Below are 12221 nucleotides of genomic sequence, written 5' to 3' on the forward strand. Positions count from 1 at the left end.
GCAACTATCATTTAAAAAGGGCATTATATTCAATGTTTGGCCCTTTTAAAATGTTAGTCTTGATTAAAAAAAATCAAAATATTTTTTTCGAAAAGATTGCAAAATTTCACGAATGTTTCATATTTTAACATTGAAAATCGTATCTTAAGTTGCTTAGATATCGACATTAGAAAATGGTGGTTTGTTTTAGTGAGACTTAGGAAATTCAATTTTCCTGTTTCTTTTTCTTAAAGCGGCTGTATCTCAGCAACCCGTTCAATCTTCAATGTCTCTTAGACAATTTTATAGCAAATTTTCTGAACTCTTCAAAAAAATATTTTTAGAAATGATCACTCATGGTCACTATTTTTAAAAATCGAGAAACTGCAAATATTTCGCTAAAGAGCAATTCCATGTCAAATAGGGAATCGGTTGTACCCGACCCTCTCCGATTTCAATGAAACTTTGTACACATGTTATCCTACGCTTATAAATATTATAAGCTATTTTTGTGTATATGGAGCCAGTTACACTCGATACTGACATTTTAGAAGAGCGTAAGTGTTTTAAATATTTTATTTCGTAATTTAAATATTGCTGTATCTCGAAGCCGTTGCATCGTATCAAAAAGTGGTCAAAGACAAACTTGTAGGAAATTTGATGGGCTTTCCGAAAAAAAATACACTGAAAGAAAAAAACACTCCACTTTTATAAGGTGAAGGTGAGCCCATGATTTTTTTTTCGTTCAAAATGTTTGGGAAAATAGCCTAAGATGTTACAAAAAGACTCACGAAAAATGCAGGAAAATTTTCAAAAACCGAACACGAGAGTCGATTTTCCAGACAATTTTACATAAAAGTCTCCATATTGACCATTGTCCGAAGTCCAATCCTTGTGAAGTTACAGCGGTTTAAAAAATAAAAATGTTGAAAAAATAGGTATTTTGGTGGTTTTTGGCAATATCTATATGACAGACTTGATTTTTCAGTCTTGAAAATATTTTTACCGAAAAGCTATGAGCAATTTAATTAGCTTAGCATACGGGCAGTCCGGACGAATGCTGCACAGTTTTGGGTGTAATAAAATTGAGAACTTAAAACATCTGGTCGATGAACTTTCTCAATAATTCTATGCTAACACAGAAAAAGATTTGGAGTCATGATTTAGGAAAAGACTTTTAATTCAGCTTATAGCAGTTAAGGAGGTTAACAATTTACTCACATGAGTGAAACAGGGACCTTTTGTGGTTTTTTATTGATTCTTTGGCATTGTGATTTTTGCATATTTTTTTTTCTTTCTGATTGAGCATTTTCTACACTCTCTCTACTTGTTTCTTGTTTCTTTAAGATGAATAAAATAACGCCCATTTCTGGGCAAAAACACTTTTTCTGTGTGTGTGTGTGTGTGTGTGTGTGTGTGTGTGTGTGTGTGTGTGTGTGTGTAGATTAGTTTTGTTTTGTTTTCCTGCTTCTCGCAATGCTTTTTTTTTGTAAAATAGAATCTCTCAAACTACTTTGTTAATCTTGGTTGGTTGTATCCGTAATCGTGTAAAGTTGATTGTTTCTGAAGTGCTCGTAGCGTGGTGATTGTAATTTGATTTGATTATCGACATATTTGTTACAATTTGTTGTTTGTTTCTGTTTATTTTTAATTTTTCTTTTACTTTACTCTCGTCAATACAAAATTCTCACAACGATCTACTTCATTTTCTAACGCTTTGTTTAACACCATTCCAACTTTTGTTTGAAAAATATAGGGGTTTCCATTCTAAATAGCTTCAAACGTACATCTGTTTTGCACAGCTAGTGTGCCTCTAAATTACTCTTTTCCTAGCTTAATCTCTGTTTTAAACATATACTCAACAGCTAAAAACGGTTGTTTTTGGGGATTGTTTTGAATCAGTCCAGCGGATTATGTTGAAATTCTTAAGAGGGTAGGAAAATTTAGCTCGTTTAGTTTATTTATGATATTTTTTAAAACGGACTTGTGACAACAGAAGTTTACGGTGTGATCGTCCATTTACGGTCACAAATCGTCCATTTTCAAGCTAAGCCTGATTCAATCGTCATTTCGATTAACTTTCCACAATCCTTATGTTCTGACAGTGTTTCAAATTGAAAAAAAAATGAAAATTGTGTTTTGTTTTGCAGATTCAAACAAGTGATTTTTTTTAAATTTGGTGGTGTCTATAAATCAAATATCTTGATAAATTTTAAAACAAAAAATACATACATTTTGATTTATTCTTGAAAAAAAAAAAAAAAAACAAGTCAGAACATCGTGTTAACAAAAGCAAACTCCGTTCAACTTGAAGATATTTCACGACAACGTAAAGCTTAATGAGTGGTGCCATCAATGGGCGGCCATTTCTGGTTGCCAAACAATTGAATAAAATCAATCTGATTTACTAAACCGCTTTCTCTAACCAATTGCTGCCACATAAACGATCAACGAGTTTTGATATGGAAAACTGGATTGGTTTTGGGTTTGTTTTCCCCCTTATTTGTTGTGGGTATTTTTTCTACATTATTTACTTTGTATTTGTTAGTCATAAGAAAGTTTGAAGAATATGTAATTTTTCTTTTTTCACTATTTTATCTGAAAGTATCACGATTTGTTTTGTTATATTTGTTTTCTTAATTTCACTTGATTTAACGGGTAAATAACGAACGAAGAAGTTAACATTTAGTTTCAATTACCGTGTGTGTGTGTTGGATTTTGCTTACTGCTGGTATATAAATTGAGTCAATTTTTAGATATGTATGTAGAGTTTGGTTTTGTTTCGCCGCAAAGATTTAGCTCTTTTCTGTTGAGAATTACTTGGGATTAAATTGTATATCCATGAAGGTTTATTCGACATATTTTATGCTTAACACTAGTACAAGTATTCATAAGTATATGTTTAGTTATGGCCAGCATAACACAGTTCTATAAACTACCATTTTTTCTCTATAACACTACCAGCAGGATAATCGTTTATGGAAGAATGATTCATGCAAAACAGCTTTCCAAAATGCCTCCTCAACAAACCTTCGCGCACATCTTTCGACACCAAACAATTATTTTTTCGTAAGATCCCAAATTATCTCTTTTGCACGACTCAACCTTCAATTCTAAAGTTTGTTTTTATCTTTTTTCTCGCAAAGTTCTAATCAATCAAATTTTACTATTTCACTTTTATACTGTCTGAGTATTATTAACATTATCATCTGTTCAAAGAAGAAGGCAAAAGTGTTAATTTTAGGAGAAAATCTTTTAAACTGCCACGCGGGGCACAGACTTTGCATTGCAAGATTGTTAAAACGATACTATTTTTCGAAATAGTTTGAAATGCCTGTAATCCTAACTTGTGAGATGATGTTTTAAAAATATGCATAAAAAGATGATAAAAATTTGAGACGAGAAATTGCTGCGATAAGAGCGTTGTTATTTATTGTGATATTAGACGGTTTATGCAATGGAACGGATCTCTGAAAAGAGAAGAGGAATAACGAAAGATTAGTTTAAATGATCTTCTTTTCAGAGTAAAAAAACAAATTTGAAGTCAACAGCACCAATTAGGCGAAATAAACCCCACAGAAAGTGAGCGAGTTCTTCAACCTTCCCAAAAGTCCACTTAAAACTAATGAACGTTTGGATTACCTGGAAATAATCTGTGAGCGCACAACTTTTGAAATGTTAATTCAGAGTGTGGTACCTTGAACCTTGATGGGATTCCCGCCAAACCGCGCCCAGACAGTAAGAGCTTATTCAGAGAAGATTTATTGCCTCCATTAAAAGAGAAAACGCTTCGGAAAAATGAAATGGAACGAGCCACCAGGTGGGCAAGGATGATAATGGCAAACAAATTTATTTGACGAATTGTAAAACATTGTTTGAGTGAGTTGGCCTTTGTAGACATGTGTTTCCTTTTAATTCAAGTAATTTTTTGTAACTGTTTTTTTTTCTAGTAAAAATACCTGTCTTTTAATAAATTTGTGTAAAAATTTTAAACCAAGGGTCCTGATTGCTCCAAAAAGACTCATTCACTCGCGATCACAAATCGAACGCGACGAAAAACTGCTCTTGCCGTTTCTTACCGTTTTTCACTTCTACACCAATCGCTACTGAATACTCTCTTTTTGCTCTCCCTCTCACTCCAATCGGGTAGTAGAGCAAATGGCAGAGAAAGACTGATTGCAGTATGTCGCTCAAAGCTGACTCTAAATATTCTGCGATCGGCTTCGCTGTGATCATTTAAGAAATTGCTTAAAATCAATAAAATCAATAATATTTGGCAATTTTGTTGTTTACACAACATCAAAGACACATTTGACAGCAATTTCCACAATGCCAAATTCTAACTGACGGCAAACTGTTGTAGTGCAGGCCCAGTGAGCGCCGAGCTAGTTTTGTTTTTGGATCTCTCCTCTCTGAGCATATTCGTGTGTGACTCGGTGTGTGACTGAGTGAAGCGATTGAGCAAGCCGCACTGGCAGCCAGCGTGTCGTGTTCGCTCGCGAATGGTAGCGCGCTCCAGTCGGCAATGATTCGTTCGGTGATCAGTGAGTGATTTCTGATCTTTGAACTGAAAATCAGGACCCTAAGTTTCATGTACATTTTTCAAGTTCTCTCTATCACCAATCGTTTCCTCGGGATTGTGACACGAATACCAAAATATGGTAAAGTGTCAATAATAGGCTATAATAATAATGATAATAATTCCTCGATTTTTTTCACATAAGAAAAGTCTTGGTTGAAAGTTCTGATTAACCGGCATCAATTAAGTCCGTTTTAGGCCTCGATTTTTCCCACTGTGCGATGGGTTGCATGATTGATCCAGGCATAATTTTCAGCAAAAATGTCTGAGATGCAGCTTCTGACAAGTACTATAATATCACTTAAGAGGCAGTGTTTGTAGATTCTGCTCGGTTTGTTCTAGAGGTCGTATCGAGGTGCTTCGATTTGGATGAAACTTTCAGCGTTTGTTTATCTATACATGAGATGAACTCATGCCAAATATGAGCCCTCTACGACAAAGGAAAGTGGGGTTAAACGGGCATTGAAGTTTGAGGTAAAAAAAACATGAAAAATCTTAAAATTGCTCGCATTTCCGTAAAACTTCATCAAATCCAACTCTCTTAGATGCATTCGAATGGTCTTTCGAAGCCCTTCAAAATGTGCTATAGACATCCAGGATTGGTTTGACTTTTTCCCATAGCTTTTGCAAATTACTGTTAAAAATGGATTATTTTAAAACCTTAATAACTTTTTGCAACAGCCTCCAACACCCATACTCCCATAGGTCAAAAGTTAGGGAATTTCATGGACTATAAGCCTACGGTATTAACTTTTTGGCCAATCGCAGTTTTTCTCATAGTTTTACGATTTTTCTATAACAAACATTTTACAACGTTGGTTTTTGCCCTGTAGGCTTCCATAGAGGCACTTTTTGGTCTCAATTTTGACATATTCGGAATCCTCAGAAAATTTTACATTAGATTGAGGTGTTGGAATTTTGAATTTGATTGGAAAAAATGCCATTTAGAATTAATTAAAATATTATTTAGCATTTTGTCGGATTATGGGTAAAACAGGTATTCGCCTACTTGATACAGCATTTGACGTATTGAACACAGGGTATGAAAAATCTAACTTTTTTTCATAAATGTTTTATTTAATTATTTTCTTAATCAAATTCATAACTCCAACATCTCAATCTAATGTAAAATTTCTTGAGGATTCCGAATATGTCAAAATTGGGACCAAAAAGTGCCGCTATGGAAGCCTACAGGGCAAAAACCAACGTTGTAAAATGTTTGTTATAGAAAAATCGTAAAACTATGAGAAAAACTGCGATTGACCAAAAAGTTAATACCGTAGGCTTATAGTCCATGAAATTCCCTAACTTTTGACCTATGGGAGTATGGGTGTTGGAGGATGTTGCAAATAGTTATTAAGGTTTTAAAATAATACATTTTTAACAGTAATTTGCAAAAGCTGTGGGAAAAAGTCAAACCAATCCTGGATGTCTATAGCACATTTTGAAGGGCTTCAAAAGACCATTCGAATGCATCTAAGAGAGTTGGAATTGATGAAGTTTTTCGGAAATGCGAGCAATTTTAAGATTTTTCATGTTTTTTTGACCTCAAACTTCAATGCCCGTTTAACCCCACTTTCCTTTGTCGTAGAGGGCTCATATTTGGCATGAGTTCATCTTATGTATAGACAAACAAACCCTGAAAGTTTCATCCAAATCGGAGCACCTCGATACGACCTGTTTCACATCGGTGAAAAACTCGCTCTTAAGCGCTCTTACACAGCAGAAAAAAAGTTGAATTTTTGAATGTTGAAAATTTGGTAGGTTGAATATTACCTCTTTTTTGAGCAATATTACCTAAAAAATGTGTAAAAATATGAAACTTATGAAAACTTACCAGAAACTTTTCCACAAAATCTGTCACTTTTTCCTGCACAGTAAAAAATAATGTACATTTACTTGTTTTGTGATAATTGTGTAAACTTGGAAACTGTAATTTTGGAAGGTTGAATATTAACTCTTTTATGATGTAATTTTACCTCAATTTAAACAGAAAAAGTGGCATTACACCAGAAAAGTGGTAAAATTAAACATTTCCAGAGGTAAAATTTCTGTGATTTTCTGTGTGATGAATATTACCATCATTTTTTTCAGTGTAACTTCTGATAGGGTTATCGGATCTTCAATGTTTCCGGCTCAATTGAAAGGTCTTTCAATTACCCAACTAAAGATAAAGATGTCGCATGATGGACCAGGACAACACTTTCATCGAAATATCTGAGATCACATAAGTACCTCATAACCTTTTGATAGGGTTATCTTTTGTGCTCATGGGAAAGGTCTTTCATATACCTTTCCAAAAATTTAACTTTGAGGGAATAAAGTATAGGTGGTTACGTCCACACAGAATCCTACTTATCCGAACATTGTTGGATAACATTGAAAAGGTTACACAGAAAAAAAAATCATGATAATATTACATGTGGGAAGGGGTACATCTTTTATGTCAGAAAAAATGTGTAATTTTACCTCCAAAAATGTGTAATTTTACCACTTTTCTGTTGTAATGTCACTTATTCAGTCTAAATTGAGGTAAAGTTACATCATAAAAGAAGTAATATTCAACCTTCGAAAATAACACCTTCCAAATTTACACAATTTTTTACTGTGTAGTTCATGGAAATTTAAACAAAAATCACAATCACAAAACAAGTATCAATTTCCATTACCAATATGGAAAACAATGAAGTTTGATATCCATATTGTTCAAACACTCACATTTTGTCAAAAGACTCACCACATCGGAACTACCCTGACCTTTTGAGGTGGATGCCAATTCTATCGAAATGTTTACGTTCATTATCAGCAGCGAATGACCAAGAAGTTAATGCTACCAGAAATAAATGAATTAACAACAACAACGTTCATTATCAAAACCCATGAAGCAAGTTACCTGTACAGAGTGGATTTGATACTTTAAATGTCTTTTAACTCGTATTTGCGGCAAAAAATGTCAGTTTTTTTTGGCAGAGGTTTGTCATTTTTTGTGCCGAGTGATAAGTTGATCTGTTTTAGGAAGAAATTTGCCAAACTCGAGGATTAAAACTGAGTTTTTTTTTGTCAAACTTTAACTTCAAGTGCACCACCATGGTATAAGGGGGTACTTCAATCAGGACTACCCATGTATACTCTTATAATTAATTTTGAATAATAAGATGATAACAGAAATAAAATAATAATAAAAACTAAATTTGCGTTTTTTTTGTCTCCTTCCATACTCTATTAAATTGAAATAATGTCTTTATGTTCATCAAGCAAATCATCTTCAGCACCAGTGTCCCAGTTATTTCGATAAATTTTGCGTTCAGCAATAAAGGGCGCGGCAGCAGTGGAAAGTGAATGTTAAAAAACGAAAATTATACGATAAGAGCAACCGGGAGAGAGCTGTTGGCAAATTTACATTTAAATTTGGTCCCTTGTTTGATTTCGCTAAAAGCTGCGGCACTTTTCCGACCAAAACTTTTTGCCCTGCTTTGCTGGAGCTGTTTGTCGTTGGCGAATCCGTCGCAGTTTTCCCCTCGCTGTGAGAAGCCAAAACAGCAATATCTGGAAGAAAAATCTTTTCTTTTTCGCATTTTCTCAAGCAGCTGATCTCGACGACGATGGCGGGACTTTGCGGTTCTGTATTGTGATCATTATTTAAAATTTTCCGCGGCAACAACAGTTCAGCACAATCGTGGTTCTGGAAAAGTTAAGCTCTTGAAAATACGCTGCCACTCACACAGGCTCTCAGACGGGGGGAGAATAGAAGTGAGCATCCAGATTGAGGGTGAGGGTGGTGAAATGTTTGCTTTTAATTTCTCCAGCCAACCGGATTGCTAGCAGTTCATTTACATCGTGTCGATCAACCCCTTTTGTGCGGGCTTAATTAGTTTCGCAAATTGTTAGCGAGCTGTGCTGTATGTTTTGGAGTTTCTGGTGAATTGAGCGTGTTTAATATGTAGTACAAACTGCCCGGCTAATCATTGGTGAATGGTAAAGTGGGAAATGCTTGATACGAGTTGATTTGGGAAATATTGTTCTAAAAGCTGTTTTATTCATCCTGATGGGTTAGAAAGGATGGTTGAACTGCCTTTTATTGATTAATTGAAATAATTTAATTCATCATTGGAGCCCACGAATACAGTTTAAATTATTTCAATAAAATATTTAGAAATAAAAAAAATGTGTTTTTTTTGTGCAAATTGTAGATAGGCGTCATCCATAAAGTATGTCACGCTCTAGGGGGGAGGGGGGGTCTGAGAAAGTGTGACATTGCGTGTTATAAGTATAGGGAAAGCGTGACAAAGGGGGGGAGGGGGGGGGGGTAAATTTTGGCTGATTTTAGCGTGACGTACTTTATGGATGAAGCCATACCTATTTATTGAAGTGTTTACCAAGGTTGCTTACGATAAAATAATCGAGGCTCGATAACAATAACGATTGTTCTATCGTTATCGTTATCGTTATCGTTATTACGATAATTCTATCGGCGATAATGGACGATAACTCATTTTTTAAATCTTTCTAAAAACGATCAATTCAACCAAATGATGTAAAATTTGCAATACTTTCTCTAAGAATATATTTTTTGAAAATCTAGTAAGTTTCAAAATAAAATATGTACTCAAATTTTTAACAAAATATCGTAGGGGAGAGTGGGGAGACTTGATCCCCGGGGACACTTGATCCCAAGCCTGTATCTCGTCAGCATGTGGGTAAAACAATTAGCTTTGTTCTAGAAAGTTGTGCGAAATTGACTAAAACTCATTGTAGAAAACAAAGAAAAAAATTTAAAAAAAATTAGATTGCTTTACACACATTTTTTCTAAAAAGTGCTGCAAAAAACTTCCAAGAGATCTTTTTTCTTTGTTTTGATAAGTATAGAAAATACTCAAAAATTATTCAATTTTTTTTTTTATACATGAGTTGTTTGATAAACTTATAAACTACGAAACCCTTACGCATTTGACGTTAAATTTATCGTCATACTTTTTTTTTTTAAAATCAATTGTTTAAAAAAGTGCGTTTAGGGAGACTTGATCCCTGCATTTTTACAGTCACTGGAATCAGCCTTAAGATAAAATAATTGGGCTGGGTTTTCGTACATAGTTTCCTTTAGTATAGTTGTACATAACTTACTGAAGTTTGAACCATTTTTCAAATGTTTTGTAAACAAAAATTACCAGCTTTTGTAAACATGCTCAATTTTGGTCTAAAAAAGAAAATTTTAAGTTTTTAAATATTTTGCATGCTAAACTTGTTATAGAGTCGTCGGGCGGTGTGGTCGAGTTGCACCTGATTTCGATGCTGCGGCGGCGGAGCAGTCTCCAGTCTTCAAGACCCCGGTGAGCTCGTTCCTTGATGACATCTCAAGCATGTGTGTGTGTGTGTTGAAGAATAAAGAATGAATCAAGAGTGTGAGAGGAAAAACCATTTGCGAGTGAGAATTTATTTTTTCGTCAGTCGATTTTCTCCTTTGCTGGACATTCTACCCAATTTAGGGTACTTTGTTATTTATTATTTTTGCAGTACAGGCTGTTTTCATTATATTGATGCCTTTCAAAAATAATTTCAAGTCTAATTTAAAAATCTTTCTCACTATAATGTTGAAGTCTAAAAATGTAAATTAGTATATGTGTGTATGAGAGTGTGAATGAGTTTTTCTGTTCTTTTTACAGCCCAATAAATATTTAAAACCGCGTAAAATCTCCAGAATCGGTCGATAAATCCAAATCATATCTCATTGAAAATAATCGTTATAGGGTCATTCTTCAATAATTATTTATACGCGTTTTTGATCATTTTGCTGTCGTTTCGTTAGTTTGTCAACTGTACCTGTAGAAAAACTCATTTCTATAGAATCGTTTATCGAGAGACGCGCTGACATTTAGGATAGAACATTAGCGCGCGTTTTTGAATTTTTTGATTCGATTGTGAGTAGCGGTTCCTCACGGTTACTCTGCAACGTGTTTGTCGGAGCCTTTTATTTGATATTCTATTTTTCATAAGTCCTTCTTTTATCATCATTGATTGGAAGGCACGCCGCCGGTTTAGTTCGTTTAAGTTATTGTTTTAATTTCATTTCAAACGTTTACGTGGCGTCCTATTTTCTTTTCGTTTATATTCATTGATCGCAATAATTTATTCCAACTGGCAGTTTAAGTATAAACTCATCAAACTATCGATTTTGAGTTGCGTTCGTGAAGATGAACGGTGCGCGTCGCGCTCATCACGCAGAATTTTCGTTGCTGTTTCCGTCTTTGTTGTCCCCCCGATTGCGTTTGTTTTTCTATCCGGGCGGATTCGCGGAGTTTGACAGTTGCGTTCGTGAAGTTGAACGGTGCACGTCGCGGTCATCACGCAAGATTTTCGTAGCCGTTTCCGTCTTTGTTGTCCCCCCGATTGTGTGTGTTTTTCGATCCGGGCGGTTTCGCGTTTTCGAATATTATTTGGTTTTATCTTTCCACAGCCGGCTGTCTAAGATTGAATCAAAAAAAATCAACACCAAATAACCGGGAATAGTCTCATCCGCATCATCCGACTGTTTGCCTTGAGAATTCATAATCCATCACACCATTAAACAAAATTTATTGATTGGGTCGCATCATCATCCTCTATGATGAATCCTGGCCATTACCTTTACCCACTAACAAAATCCCAAGTAGAAGTAGTTTTTCCGGCACACGTGGGGGTGTGGATATCGTATAGAACCCACCCTTGGTAGCAACCTGTGCTAACTAACATTCCCGTCCCAATCCCCCGAGATCTACAAACTGACATGGCGGGCGCCGTTGGTGGCCAACGACTGTTACCTATTTGCTCCAGATCTAGTTTTGATGATCTTGATGTTTTATCTTTTCAGCGCATTCATACATGCTGTTGATAAGGGAAACACCATTAGATCGTTGAAGCGTATGACCGGTAGTATTGATAGGATATTACGGTCCTGTTCAGCAACGGAGAAGGACAACCATGGGTGGTCTCTCATGCTCATGCTCATTTTGCATGCTAAACTTGTTATATTTTGAACACAAACGTACAGGTTTAATGTGAAATTGCTGTAACTTATAGAAAATTAAAAGTTTGGATGAATAAGAAACATTTTGCTTAAGATTTCTTCAAAATGTTGAAAGGGGGATCAAATTACCCCCAACATTTTGAAAATGCCGGTTTAAACATTTTTTTAAAACGCTTGGCATGATTCGAAGAGTTTATCTGATGAAATACCCTTATCAGTCAAACATAGTTGAATGTTTAAGCTTTCAATTCATGCAAAAAGTTCATAGTTTTGCGAAAAATTTACAGAGTTATGTGCGTTACAAAAAAATGGGATCAAGTCTCCCCACTCTCCCCTATATTTTCGAAAGTACTAAAATTTTCATAATTTGCTAAATGGGTACTAAACGAAGCAGAATTTGGTATGCTTTTTTTCAATTTAGTATTTTTGAAAATACTAAAATTTTCATAAATTACAAAAATTCATAAATTAAATTTCGAAAATACTCAAATTTTCATAATTTGCAATATGAGTTTCAAATGAAGCGAAATTTTTTATGCTTTTCAATATTAATTGAGTTTATTTTGGAAAATATAAAAAAATCACAAACTACCGTATTTTTTTCGAAAATACTAAAACTTTCATTATTTGCATTATGGGTATCAAACGAAGCAAAATTTTGTA

At 34.7% G+C, this 12221-nt stretch overlaps 1 protein-coding gene and 1 long non-coding RNA gene across 9 annotated transcripts in view; one reads left to right on the forward strand and one right to left on the reverse strand.

Moving 5' to 3' along the window:
- Positions 1-1091: 1091 nt before the first annotated feature.
- LOC120431223 (uncharacterized) lies at positions 1092-1963 on the forward strand. The gene is made up of 2 exons (XR_005607827.1): positions 1092-1381; positions 1424-1963. It is a non-coding gene; the product is annotated as an uncharacterized LOC120431223 (long non-coding RNA).
- Positions 1964-2619: 656 nt separating this feature from the next.
- LOC120425707 (ras-specific guanine nucleotide-releasing factor 2-like) overlaps positions 2620-12221 on the reverse strand; it is a 420283-nt gene continuing 410681 nt past the window's right edge. For all 8 annotated transcript variants that reach the window (XM_052709837.1, XM_052709833.1, XM_052709838.1 and 5 more), the window contains one exon: positions 2620-3449. The gene's annotated coding sequence lies outside the window, so the exon portion shown is untranslated. The remainder of the gene's footprint in view (positions 3450-12221) is intronic.

Source organism: Culex pipiens, chromosome 3, assembly GCF_016801865.2.
Source record: "Culex pipiens pallens isolate TS chromosome 3, TS_CPP_V2, whole genome shotgun sequence".
Taxonomy (NCBI): domain Eukaryota; kingdom Metazoa; phylum Arthropoda; class Insecta; order Diptera; family Culicidae; genus Culex; species Culex pipiens.